Source organism: Vicugna pacos, chromosome 17 (genome assembly GCF_048564905.1).
Source record: "Vicugna pacos chromosome 17, VicPac4, whole genome shotgun sequence".
NCBI classification, from domain to species: Eukaryota; Metazoa; Chordata; class Mammalia; order Artiodactyla; family Camelidae; genus Vicugna; species Vicugna pacos.
The window spans coordinates 47,879,350-47,891,597 of NC_133003.1; the positions used below are offsets into that span (position 1 = coordinate 47,879,350).

A 12,248-nucleotide genomic window follows, 5' to 3' on the forward strand; every position below is an offset into this window, starting at 1 on the left:
AAGAACTTTAAGAGTTTACTTCAGCCTTGCAAATAGGGACATTCACTAGCAAGTTTTTACAAGGTATGTTGTTCTGAACAAATACGTCGGTTATAATATTATGGACATGTCACTAATATATCATACGGTGTTCTAAAAATATGAATAATCTTGTTACTTAAAATGACTATAACGGGGCTATTTCCCATTTTTAAGCTTGAAACCACACACTCCAAGAGTCTGCAACACTCTGAGGCTCCTGCACCTCTTCCACATTCAGTGCAATAGCCCTGAGGTAAATGGAGAGTCCCTCAGTTTACATTCCCTTCCAAAACACTCTGGAAGCGTACCACAGCAAAGACTGTATGTTCCCTGACCTTTGGCGTGCAGTCACCTTCGAAATAAATGCAGCTATAAATCTTCCTGGCACATTTCTTTCTGCCTAAGAGCTCGGTGAGGCGCCATCACTTCTCTCATCAGGGTTTGATCTCAGCATCCTCAAAAACCAATTAACATTTGCTATCTCCGTTCTGCAACTTTAATTCTACTTCAAGAACGGGGTGCATCCCAGTTCACATGGCGGGGATGTCTACTACTTCTTAGTGTAAAAGGAACATACACACCATTCCCCAGAGTCGTGAAAACCACGTCAAGTTTTACATTTAAGTATGTCACCACACTGTCCAGCCAGGATCTATGAAACGCAAGATTATTTTTAAGTTGGGTCAATCAAAGAAATGTGTGTCGAGCACAGCTCCTCTGGGTGCGCCCGGAGCTGACTAAGAATGGGGGACAGAAGCGGGCAATCCCCTTAGGGACCCCAGATCTCATGGAGGACTCGCAGGTAAGCGGTTATCATTCAGAAGGATGGGGGCTCTTACAAGAGGCAGCAGCAGCGAGCATCACCCGGGAGGTTTTGTTTGAGCTGCTCTTACAAGATGAAGGACTCGAGGCGGCCGCAAGGAAAAGACTGGAGGCAGGAAACGAGTATGCACAGAGAGGACCGGGGACAAAAGGATGCGCTGTGTCCTGGGACTGGAAAGCGGTTCTGCGAGGCTGGAGTATTCCATCTGGAGGCAGGTGGCCTCGGGGGATGACACGCAGCCTGTGCAGAGAGGAACCAGGTTGCCTTTATCTCTGTGCCTTGAGCACAGAGCCTGCAAATACTAGGGTCTCAGAAAATGTATATGATGTGAATAGAACAGTAAATGTCACATCCCAAAGGCCCCTAGCCTACCTGTGACTACCTGTGATATGCACACAGCTATGTGCACAGGTATCACCTAGGACATGACACGCACGAGATACACAGTACATACCTAGTAAGTGGGTAATTACTTCTTAATAATAAACAGAACTGAATTCTTCCAGATAAAATCTCTAAAGTCACAGAGGGGCGATGTTTGACCCTGATGTCACAGGTTTCAAGACTATGTTTTTATGGGTAACTCTTAAAACTCACCGCCAGTTCTGTATTGGCATTGTGTAGATAACGTGTCTTTTGATGAGCTCACGCCATGTAAAAAACCAGCAGTTTTATGCCGATTTACTTCCTTTTATGGACTACAGATACCAGTTTTCGTTCAAAGGGCACGTGAACTTCAAAGTTACCTTTGGAAATGAATCCTAACCACTTGTGTTGAGTAGTTACAGCTTCCAACTTGGTAAAAAAACAAAAAACAAAAAAAACCATAATCAATTGAGTGGTTTTCTGATGATTCCATGCATTTTCTCAGAGACTGGCATTCAGGACAGATTTTGTGTTTTAGGCCTCAAATTTCATTTGCATTTGAAAAGAAAACAGCGTGTGTCCTAAGCCAAGGTCAGTTAATCTCTGCAGTCTCTCTTCCTCCCAATTACCGTGAATGAGCATCTTCCCAGGACTCACGTGATGATGGCTCTTGCTTCTGCCTCCTAAAGACACGTCTCAGCTTCGCAGAGTTTTTTTCCGCTGTACAATGGAACTTGGACGCATTTTAAATTAACTTTCTCTAGGAATCAAAGGTAATCATTATTTCTCTTTATGATCCACATGAATAGTCTCATCATTTTTTTTCTTTTCATGTTGAAGATGGGTTTTGAATTCCTTTTACACCTCTGCCCTTTCAGAGTAACCTCTGGAGACCCCAGCTTGCTCAAAGAGGATCGAGAAAATGACTCCAGCGCCTGCTCTTGCTGAGCTGACCCTGACACTTAGAAGAACGTGGCGGGAATCAGCCCTCCCACTGTCTGTAAGTTATGGTCCAAGTGCTAGTTACGACCTTATGTGTGTGTTTCTTTTCTCTGGCCAAGAATAAGGAAAACTGGTCCTAACCCTGGCTCTGATGCTCTGGGTAGCATACGTTTCACCCATCATCCCATGAGCTTCTGCGATCTTGGATAAGTCACATCCTGTCTAACCTTCAGGTTCCCCTCATGTAAGTTGGAAGCAAACCTTCCTTGATGGGACGCCATGGGGATGGTGTGGAATCATGTGCAAAAAAGCCCTCCTTCATGAAGGGCTGTGCATTTATCAGGTAGCACTGTTAGTCCTGATCATCTCTCTGTTTTATTGTGATTGGCTTTACTTTCTCCTCTTCTTTTATGGTTACTTTTTTTTTTTTTCTGTCTACTCTGAACCATCAGAGTTGGAACAAATGACATCTAAATTGCTAATGAACTCAGGGACCTTTACTCTAGGTACCATAAGCGCTGTTTTAAGATGAGTCACCATGCTCTTTTGACGGGCCATTCATAGTCGTGGGGCTTGGTGAAACTGACAGAGAAGGCTGTCACTCACTCAGGGAGTCTGCAGCGGGACAGATAGCGCTTACCTCCTGATATATGAACCACTCCATGTGATTAATTTCAACAGGTAACTCCAGGCTGACTGGCAAGCTGAAGACCACTTTAAGTACAAATAACAGTTCTGGGGTATGTCTTGAGTAATAGAATAACGGCTGTGTGGAACAGAGTCCCTTAATCTTTGCTTGTGAAAACACATTTGGTTTCCTTTCAAGATCAGGATATTACAACAAAATCAACAAGATCTCTCAGATCTTCATTGATACTTTGAAGTTTGGTATTTATCAAGCTTATGTAAAATACAGAAGTGACCCAGAGGGCCAGGCACATCCATCTATAGCAAGGGCCTAGCATATGCTGCTTTACAGCAGTTTACTAATAATAATACAATAATGATGGTTACGATTGCACCATATTACCCCTCTTGTTATAGACTTACAGAGTGCTCAGCCATCTGCTAGGGCAGGTCATACTGTCCCCACTTAACAGATGAGGAAACTGAGGTTCAGAACAGTGGAACAACTTCTCAGTGATACACACTCTAATGAGTGGATACCTGAACTTGGGTTTTCTCGCCAGAGTCCTTTCTAATAAACTTCTCTGAAACTGAATGGAATAGGCCCAAATGTTTCTGTCTACACAGTCTATCTAATCACCATTTATTGTGCTCATCAGTTGATTCAGAGGCCCTCAACTTCCAGAAGATGACAGAGGCCCCCCAGGGCTTTAAGGTGGAAATCATTATCTGATTTGGGGGCTATTTTGGAATGCGATGTGCCTTCTTCCCCCGCCCCACCCCCAGGCCGTCGTGGTTCTGCGAAGGATAAAGCTACTTGAAGTCATTTCACCCGCTCTGGGACTCTTTTGGTGATCTGAAAAATTAAAGACTTTTGCTCCTACCTCAAAGCACGTGGCCTTCTAGAGCTGGAAATGCTTAACTCTGGAGAACGCACTGAAATGCACTGCCAAGCACACTTAAGGCCCACTGGTCATCCTGGGCAGCCCACACAGTCTGTTCAGTGTTCAAACCACAAAGCACCCTCTACTGATGACTGCAGGCAGACTCTGCCTCTAGCTCTGGTCCAGTCTGGCACGGGGACCTAAGCAAAGGAAATGAAACTCTGACAAGGATTTGCTAGCGTTAAAAAGCTGGCTCCTTCCCAGCACACAAACGTGAAAAGCTAATTCCCACTCCAGCTTCATCACCTGCTCCTCCTCTCTCTGCTTTTGCTACAGCAAAGCTTATAAAGAAACTGGCCACCGGGGTCATTAGCGTCTGTGTTAGCTGCAAATCTGATTATGCTGGCCTCCTAGGGTGAGCAGGAAAAATGCTAGATTTTCATTCTAGGAACTTAATTCCATTTTCCCTCGTTTTTTGTCATGTTTGCACATTTCATTTGCATTTTAATGGCCCGTGGTTTGCCAAAGTCCAGACTGAGACTTGAGCTGTTGTTTCTACTCAGGTGAAAAGTGCAACCACGACCGACCATCTGCACTGGCATCCAGTCAGGCGACTGTCCCAGGCAAGTATCATTCATTCAGCATCCTGGCCCCCCAGGGCAGGTGACAAATGGAAGAGACTTGGTCCAGTTTCGAGGACAAGCTTGGTCCGGGGTGGTCCTCATCCATTCCCAGCAATGTTCTCTCAACATCCCAAAATAAGGCAAAATTACACTGTAGAAGAACTGAGACCTCAGTCCCTTAGAACCTTATCTAGGGGAGACATCCATGTCATCAAATGGGGGCAAGATCTCCCCTGTGAACTACGGAGATCTGTTACTGAGGAAGCCAGTTTCCTCCTGGGGGCTGGATTCCCAGTCTCTTCTGGATCAAGTAGCAGGGACAGCAGCATCATTGGGGGCGCCCGCCCGACTCCCATAGAAAGGAACAGAAACGACAGTAGGGATCAGCATGTGAGCTACTATCCTTTATGCCGGGGGGCAATATGCTGGCTTTAGTAACGATACCTCTCTGTGCCTCAGTTTCCTCGTCTGTAACATACAACTTCATATGACAGTGGTAAGGACCAGAGAAAAGGAAAGCACTTAGAACAGGGTTTGGCACAATAGCTATTCCAATGTTAGCCCTCGGTGTTACTGCATCACGCAAAACTAACTGGATTTCTCTGTCTGTCTTTCCTCTAGGAAAGAATTGGGAGATTCCAAACCGATCCTCTTCCATGTGATCCCTTGTACCCATTCTCTTTCTGTTCCACACCCAATAAACTCTGAGAGTGTCAAGTAATCCATCTGCCTCTGATTTTTGTCTGGAAAAACTGGCAGGATTTTTCACATTGAGATATCAACGCATCGCCTCTTTTGTCAACCTACTTGGTACCGATCATTTTTTGAGCCATGGTGCCTGAAAGCCAAAATTTCACTGCATCACCGTCGAAGGAGCTACCGGGGAAACCCCACTCAAACACACTGAGTTCTCATTTCATTTCTTACCACAGCGCCTATTTCCTGACTTGAGGCCTGAATACAGTCAACACCGTCGTCACTGTGGTGATGTTTACACTAAGTTATTACTGCCTGTTGGTACCCAGAGGTTTAAGAAAATACCAAGGACCAATTTAAATATCATATTTATGGCAGAACACTTTCCAACAAGAAACCAGAAGTGCATTTTAGTTTATTTCAGTCTAACTGAAATCCTTCCTTGCGTCCCTAACCTGGGGCTCACCAAAATGTCGTCTGTGTTTAAAATTCTTCTCTAGGGGTTCTGATGCATATCCAGGCTTGGGAACTTTTTTAAAAAATCCTTTCTGATAATCAGTACGTGCAACGTGGCATTGGCATGATGGTGATAGCTACACAGCAGTGTTTTCCAGACTGCTAAAAAGACTGATATTTTTTATTTTAATTAGTCAGGTTTACGCCACCAGCAGCGCCCACCGCGCTCCCAGGAGGCCGCACAGGGGGAGCCACCGCAAGCTCTTCTCTCTAGAGGCCCTTCCAGATGGCACTGCGGGCTGCGTGCGGGTGGCGCTAACTGCTGGGCTCGGCCACGGGCGCCGAAAGCACCGCGCCGGCTTTGTTTAAGGCTGAGTCTCCATGACACCACCAGATTAGAAGCTGGCTTAAATTCTTCTCCTGCACTTAGTGAGCCACAGGTCAGGACCTTTTGGGGACAAAATGGCTTGCTACATCCTTAGGGAGTCCGTTCAGGCTACTCAGCAGGGCAACTGGGGATCTGTTTAGCCTGGAAGTCCTCAAAGAGATTACGATCTTCAAGCTTTTATGGGTGCTTTTCATGCTCTCCTGCCCAGTCAGGTAGCGAAAATGGTCCGAGTAACCATTGCTTCGGTGACCACCGCTGTTCCGCATTAGCTGTGATCTTGGGAGGAGGCAGCCGGCGCAGGTTAAGACTGAGGGCATGAGCGCACTTACTCCGGGATGCGGCAGCCAGCTCTGCCCCGTTCTACGCTGAGATGGGAGTGCCCTGCTCACTCTCTGTGCACCAGTTTTCAATCCTTCAAAAGGGGTACAGTATCAGTAACTACCTCGTGGGGTCATTACTAGGATTCAGTTAGTGCACATAATTCGTTTAACACAATGCTTGGTATACAATACAGTACAGTCAGTAATTAGCTGATACTTTTCTTATTCTGAGTATCACCAACTGATCAGCAGCTGCTCAACTCATACAACAGCCACTAGCCACACGTGAGTGTTTAAATTTAAGTTAATCAGAATTAAATGACATTAAAAACGTGCTCCTCGGTTGCAGCAGCCACATTCTAGGTGCCCAGTGGGCGCACAGAAGCTAGAGCCTGCCCCACTGGACAGCCAAAAACACAGAGCGGTGATACCATCACAGAAGGCTCTCCCGGACCGTGCTGAGCTGCAGCCTGGAGAAGACCAAAAGGAAGACAGGCACTTTCTTTCCAGACGAGAGATGCTTTGTTCTCAGCAGCCTCCACTGGTGTGAAAGTAACCTGCAGGCTGTCTCTGGGAGCACCAGGGCCCGCTTCTGTAGCATCCAGTATACAGTGGTTTACATTGTGGAGTGTGTGATTAATACTGTTGATTAAAAACAAACCATTTTCCAGAAACAGTTCTCTCTCAGTTAGAAAGTTTCCCCATTCCTTTCATATGCTATTTACATTGCTCTGTGGTTATCGATTCTACAGTTGCACATAATTCTTGGAAAGCAGGCAAGGTGGCAACTTTGTAGTCATCTCATGTCTTGTGGTGGAAACCTGCAGCTAGTGGAGAGGATGATTTTCTTAATCACTACCCGAAGGGAAGTGATGTGCATGTTTACTTGTCACCCCAGTGTTGCTTGGCAGCGGGAGAGCCGTGTTAAATATTCAAAGATGTGAACACACGCCTTCATTCAATCTCAAACAGCACGTTTCCAACGTGTTTCACCTTGAATGGCCAGTTTTGGATTTCCAATGATGGCTGGACAATGCTTGGTCCTTCTCCTTAGAGTCAAGTTGACACGTCTTATTTGTCCTGTGCCTGGTTAGTCCCCGCCGTCACTGCCTGGCAGGTGCTTTGTGAATGCTGGAGAGTTAGGGGGAAATATAGGCACCAAACAAAAGATGTCTATCGTTTCCAACAAGCAGGAGTTTAAAGTGACTCGAGAGCAGTCAGTGATGCTCTGCATCCTCTAGGAGCTTCCCCTGTCCATCTGCATCCTGGGAGAGCTTTTACTGCAACGCTAGCCTGGAGAGCCACACCCAGAGCTGGCATGACAGGCCACCCCAGACCAGCTCTTTCACAGTGGCTGCGTAGGAGACAGCTCAGGAGACTCCTCTCCCAGCATCTCCTATGTTCAGTCCAGAAATCCAACTGTAAAAGGGCTGTATAAGGGGAGACAAAGGAAGAACTGTCTTGTTTTTGAACTTTTATACAAATGATACATTTTTTAAGTTAAGAAAAAACCCCCACAGATTAGACTGATCACTGAATATTGTCAATAGAACATAATTAACGAGTCTGTGTTCCACAAGTGCAGAAAGAGATTCTTTTTTAAAAATCAAAAAATTTTTAAAAATTCCATCATCACCTGTTACAAGCAGCTCAGGTGCACAGAACGTGTCGCAGTTTTGTTGTATCATGTGCTCACACACAGCATCTCCTTTCACCTTCAGGGCATCTCACTGAGGCAGGGGCCCTCATCCTCACCTACAGCTGCCCAAACTGTAGCTCGAAGGGCTAAGAAGACTGTCCAAGGCTTTAGTGAAAGAAGTAGCTCTGGTACCCATTCTGACCGTATTCTATCCCAGCTTCTCTTTGTTCAAGAGTCGCAATACCTTAAGACTGTCAAGTTCATCTTCAAGCCAAAGAGAGAGAAAAATATTCCTCATTATAGAAAAGTCAGATTATAGTGCCATCTGGAAAATAAATTGTTTCCACCAGCTACAGTAGAAGAGGTTGTGAAGTATCAGCATTATTGCTGATAATCGCTCGCAGTGAGTAGCCACCGGTCACCGTACCTGCGGAAAAGGAAACCGGTCCAGCAGAATGGACAGTATGGCTAGATGGCCACAGAAGGACTGAATCAGTAATACCAGATGGCAGCTTAGCGCATCCACCTCCCCGAGGCCAGGAGGCTGGCGCGGCTGGAGAGGAGCGAGCCGCGAGGAACTGGAGGGAGCACGACTCTGCCTGGCTCTGTGTTCAGCTTTTGCCTTCCAACGCCATCACCGCATGGGGTCTAGACACTGCACAAGCCCCATTTAAATCTAGGCGTCTTATTTCTCATCAGCTAGCCTTGCGAGGCTTACTACAGGGGTTTAAATCAAGTCTGAAAAGAAAGGGAGACGCTTACTATTTTTTTCACCTCCTCGTCTTGATTCTAATGCAGTCAGAGCCGAACCAGCCCCTGTGACAGGAGGCTGGCCGTTGTCAGGGGGGCAGAGAAAGCTGAGCCAGAGCCACAGGAGTTTGTCATCCAGAGAAGGGAGAGCAACTAATCGTGCGATACACGCGTGTCTAATAGATGTGAAGAAGGTTCTAGTGGCCCTTTGCTCTCATGGGGTGACAAGAGGACATTCTAACTGTGGCTTAAAGAAGGGGGCAAGATGGGAGACAGTGGTCCAGACAGGTGAAATGAATACGGCAAAGTGCATGGTGGCAACGTCGCTAGCAATCCTGGGGAGCAGATACTGAGAACTTCCGGTGCACCCGCCACTCTTCCGAGTACTTAAAATATATGAGCTCATTTAACCACAGTAGCATCATCAGATCTGCGTCATTAGGCTCATTTTAGGGGTAAGGAAACAGCGGTTACAGATGTTAAATGACTTCCCCAAAGTAGAGAATTGAGCTACAGTGGCAGCCATCTGGGTCTAGAGGCCACGTTTCTGCCCCACGCAGTGCCTTGCAGTGACAGGTATGTGGTGTGTTTGAGGAAGATCTGTTTTCCACTTTAGCTAGACTACAGAGCTCAACCACGGCAGTCGTGACATCTGGGGGCTGGACAATTCTCCGCTGCAGGGGGCTGTCCTGGGTGTTGTACATAAAACGTTTAGCAACATCCGTGGCCTCTGCTCACTAGATGCCCGCAGCACCTCCATCCTGCCGTCATGCACGTCAGAAAGGTCCCCGGCCATGGCCAGCTGCTCTCCCAGGGCACAGCTGCCCCAGTGAAGAGCCACTGGACAAGGACAGAACGTGTGAGGCTGGAGACAGGCAGAAAAGTATACTAGAACTCAACCGTGCATATCCTCAGGTTCTGTCCTGAAGGCTGTGGGAAAGCATCCTACAGAGAGAAAGCTTCCACTTGGGGTTTAACAAGTGAGGAGCAGCCGAAAACAGAACTTGCAGAAGCGTCAGGGTAGGAGGTCCTTTGAGAGACAACACAGACTGTGAGTTCTTGGCTTAGGAACAAGATGTACTCTCAGACTTTATAAATGACATGTTCAAAACTCTTAAGGCTAAAGATAGCAGAGGATAATTTATAAGAGCAGAGGAAAAGTTCAGGCAACCATTTCACCTAGTGGTCCCTGGAATGCAGCCAATCTCTGGCCTGAAAGCTCAGATTTCAAAGTTTCATTTTAGGGAGACAAGCTTCTGGGTCTGAGGAAGAAACTGACTACCCCGTTTTCTTAAGAAGCTACAACGTCAGATTCCACGTCACCGTGTAAGTGTGAACACAGCTCAGGTTACGTCAACTTTAGACAGGGCGTCTCTGCAGAAGTATTTACTGGACATTTGGCAACCATGGTGAGAAAATGGAAATCCTCTCTCCCCAAGTCACTATATGGACAGAATTTCAAGTCATAGCAGCAGTTTCATAAGCAGGAAAAATACCTGTGAACCTTCTAAATATTCTACAATAAACATGCTACTTTTGTAATACAAAAGATGGCTTTAAAACTGTCTAATTCAGATCTGTACCTCAGCAGGTGAATAAACACTGACCTAATTATACAATCCTGTCCACTCCTCAAGCATTCTTCTTTTCTCTTCCCTGTTTTGGCTTCTAGTGAGTTCTTTACTGTGTCACTGGGGAGGATTAGAAAGAAGTATTTTCTTAGTCCTCTTTACAAATATTTCCTTAGCTGCCGTGACCATTTTGAATCTAGTGCAGCTGCAAGCTTCTAACCAACTTCATAGTTTTGCGGATGGAATTCTCTTAGGAAAAAATAACTTGATTGCCGATGAAAAATTATTCAATCTCAGAGAAAGCCAACAATGCTCCACTGACAGAAAGCCGTCCTAGTCCAGAGCCAAGGGTTTTGGAATCAGATATGGGGTAACTTGGAGACAAACCCCTTCCCGTCTCTGCTGCCTCCTCGGGCAGCAGGGGGGACTTGAGTAACTTCATTAACCAGGTTCTTTCGAGGTTTCCTGAGGTGGCCCAAGTGAAGGTCCCAGGATGTGGTCAGGTGCATGGCTGACAGTGAGGAATTGGGATCTCTTTCCATCCAGTCTTTAAGAGAACCATTCAGGGCTTTTGGAGATCACACCTATCTTGCCGTCTCTTGGAGATGCTTCTTGTGCTCAGATCAGGAAATGATCTGCCTTCAGTAAGAGTAGATCCCAGTCACTCTATTAACCTCTCAGAACTCAACGCAGAAATCTGCCCCACGACCCATCTCGCTGTGGTCTCAGTGACAGCGGGGAGGACTGAGAGGCTGGAACTCCAGGTTCCAAGTATCTCGGCATCAGCTCTCCTGGGGATATCCCCAGACCCTCGGCTTGCGTGGCAGTGGGAAAACTACGTAACAGAGGATGCTGTCTCTGCAGCAGCTCTGTTTAAACAAAGATTCTCAAACAATGCTGAAGTCTAGCTCAGGCAATCAACTAATGATTTGAAATGTTAAACAGCTGGATCTTTTTCAAGTTTTACAGTTTGTCTTTGAAGAAGATTGCTAAGTGTTTAGATTCTTCATAAATAGTAAGTAGCTTTAGTCATAAATATCCTGTAATATGTGCTCTGTTCCTTTCATCTGGAGGCAAGTTGCAATCTCTGGTAAAACAGGGTAAATCCTAACACAGCAGCCATTCTGTGAGGGAAACAGCCACCAACAAGTGCAGTCTCTGTACTGATGAAAGGCACGTAAAGACATCAGAACCCAAACATCTGCCACGCGTTGTTGGGAAAGGGGGACACTGAGCAATGTCTTGTGACATTTTAAGGACAGCAAACAGCTGGTGTGAATATAAGTAGTTTGAAGATGTCAGGAAAAAACTCAGATCACAGGATTAGATGATCCGCGCTCATTACGTAGGTGACTCCTTCCTTCCCTTCAGAAGTGAAAATGCTTTCTTCTTCCCCAAGACAGATGTTAACAGAACAGAACGCAAGCAGCCAGAAAGTGCAGTTGATAAAATCCCAAGAGGGGACAGTGAAGCTGAAACATCCCTCCTCCCAGCCACTCCCCCCACCCCTGCCTTCCCTCTAAGGAAGGGAGCACGAAATTGTCTGGACTATCTGGGGACTGTGCTCTCGGGCGTGGCCTGGGCACCAAGGGGTGCTCCGGACTGTGTGGCAGAACAACAGTGGGGGCTGTGGCAGAGCAACACTGGGGACATTGCTGGCAGGCGGCCCAGCCTTGCCCAGAAGATGCTTTTCCTTCTCAAGGCCATTGCCGGCCTGGGTGTAGGAGCTCACAGAGAAGACACATGTAGTTGCCTATTTCATGCTGTCCCTTCCGGCCTCAATATAAAGTTGGCAGAGGAGTGCAATTAAACCAGCAGTAGGAGCTTCACTCAGAAAAACACCCTCTTGGCATAAAGAGTGGATGGTCAGTAAACAGGGACCCCTAACGACGCTGCCCTTCACCAGAATTATCTGGAAATCAAACCCTAAGTTGAACAGAACATCGTATGACGTCCCCAGGGATCTTGTTAAGTTATAGGTGGAGGCTCAAGAGGTGGCTTTGACTCAGCAAGTATCTAACAGGCTCCTGATGATGTCAGCCGTTGGAGCGCATCACAGGGAACGCGGACTCCACGGGCCGTGAAGGAAATCGCTGGCCACGCCCGACTTCCACCGGACATGCGGACTCAGACCCTAGCTCC

General features: G+C 46.7%; 1 protein-coding gene and 1 long non-coding RNA gene across 9 annotated transcripts in view; one reads left to right on the top strand and one right to left on the bottom strand.

The window, feature by feature from the left end:
- Positions 1 to 12,248, top strand: part of GRM7 (glutamate metabotropic receptor 7) — an 893,798-nt gene that overhangs the window by 849,827 nt on the left and 31,723 nt on the right. For 2 of the 5 annotated variants that reach the window (XR_012060766.1, XR_012060764.1), the window contains exons 10-13: positions 1,749 to 1,983; positions 2,089 to 2,210; positions 4,227 to 4,286; positions 4,908 to 5,009. The exons of 2 other annotated variants lie outside the window; for them this stretch is intronic. The gene's annotated coding sequence lies outside the window, so the exon portion shown is untranslated. Of the gene's footprint in view, positions 1 to 1,748; positions 1,984 to 2,088; positions 2,211 to 2,833; positions 2,895 to 4,226; positions 4,287 to 4,907; positions 5,010 to 12,248 lie in introns of those variants that run through there. One more of the 5 variants, XR_012060765.1, reaches the window with a different exon arrangement.
- Positions 1 to 12,248, bottom strand: part of LOC140686812 (uncharacterized) — a 137,104-nt gene that overhangs the window by 59,341 nt on the left and 65,515 nt on the right. The gene's annotated exons all lie outside the window — the stretch shown is intronic.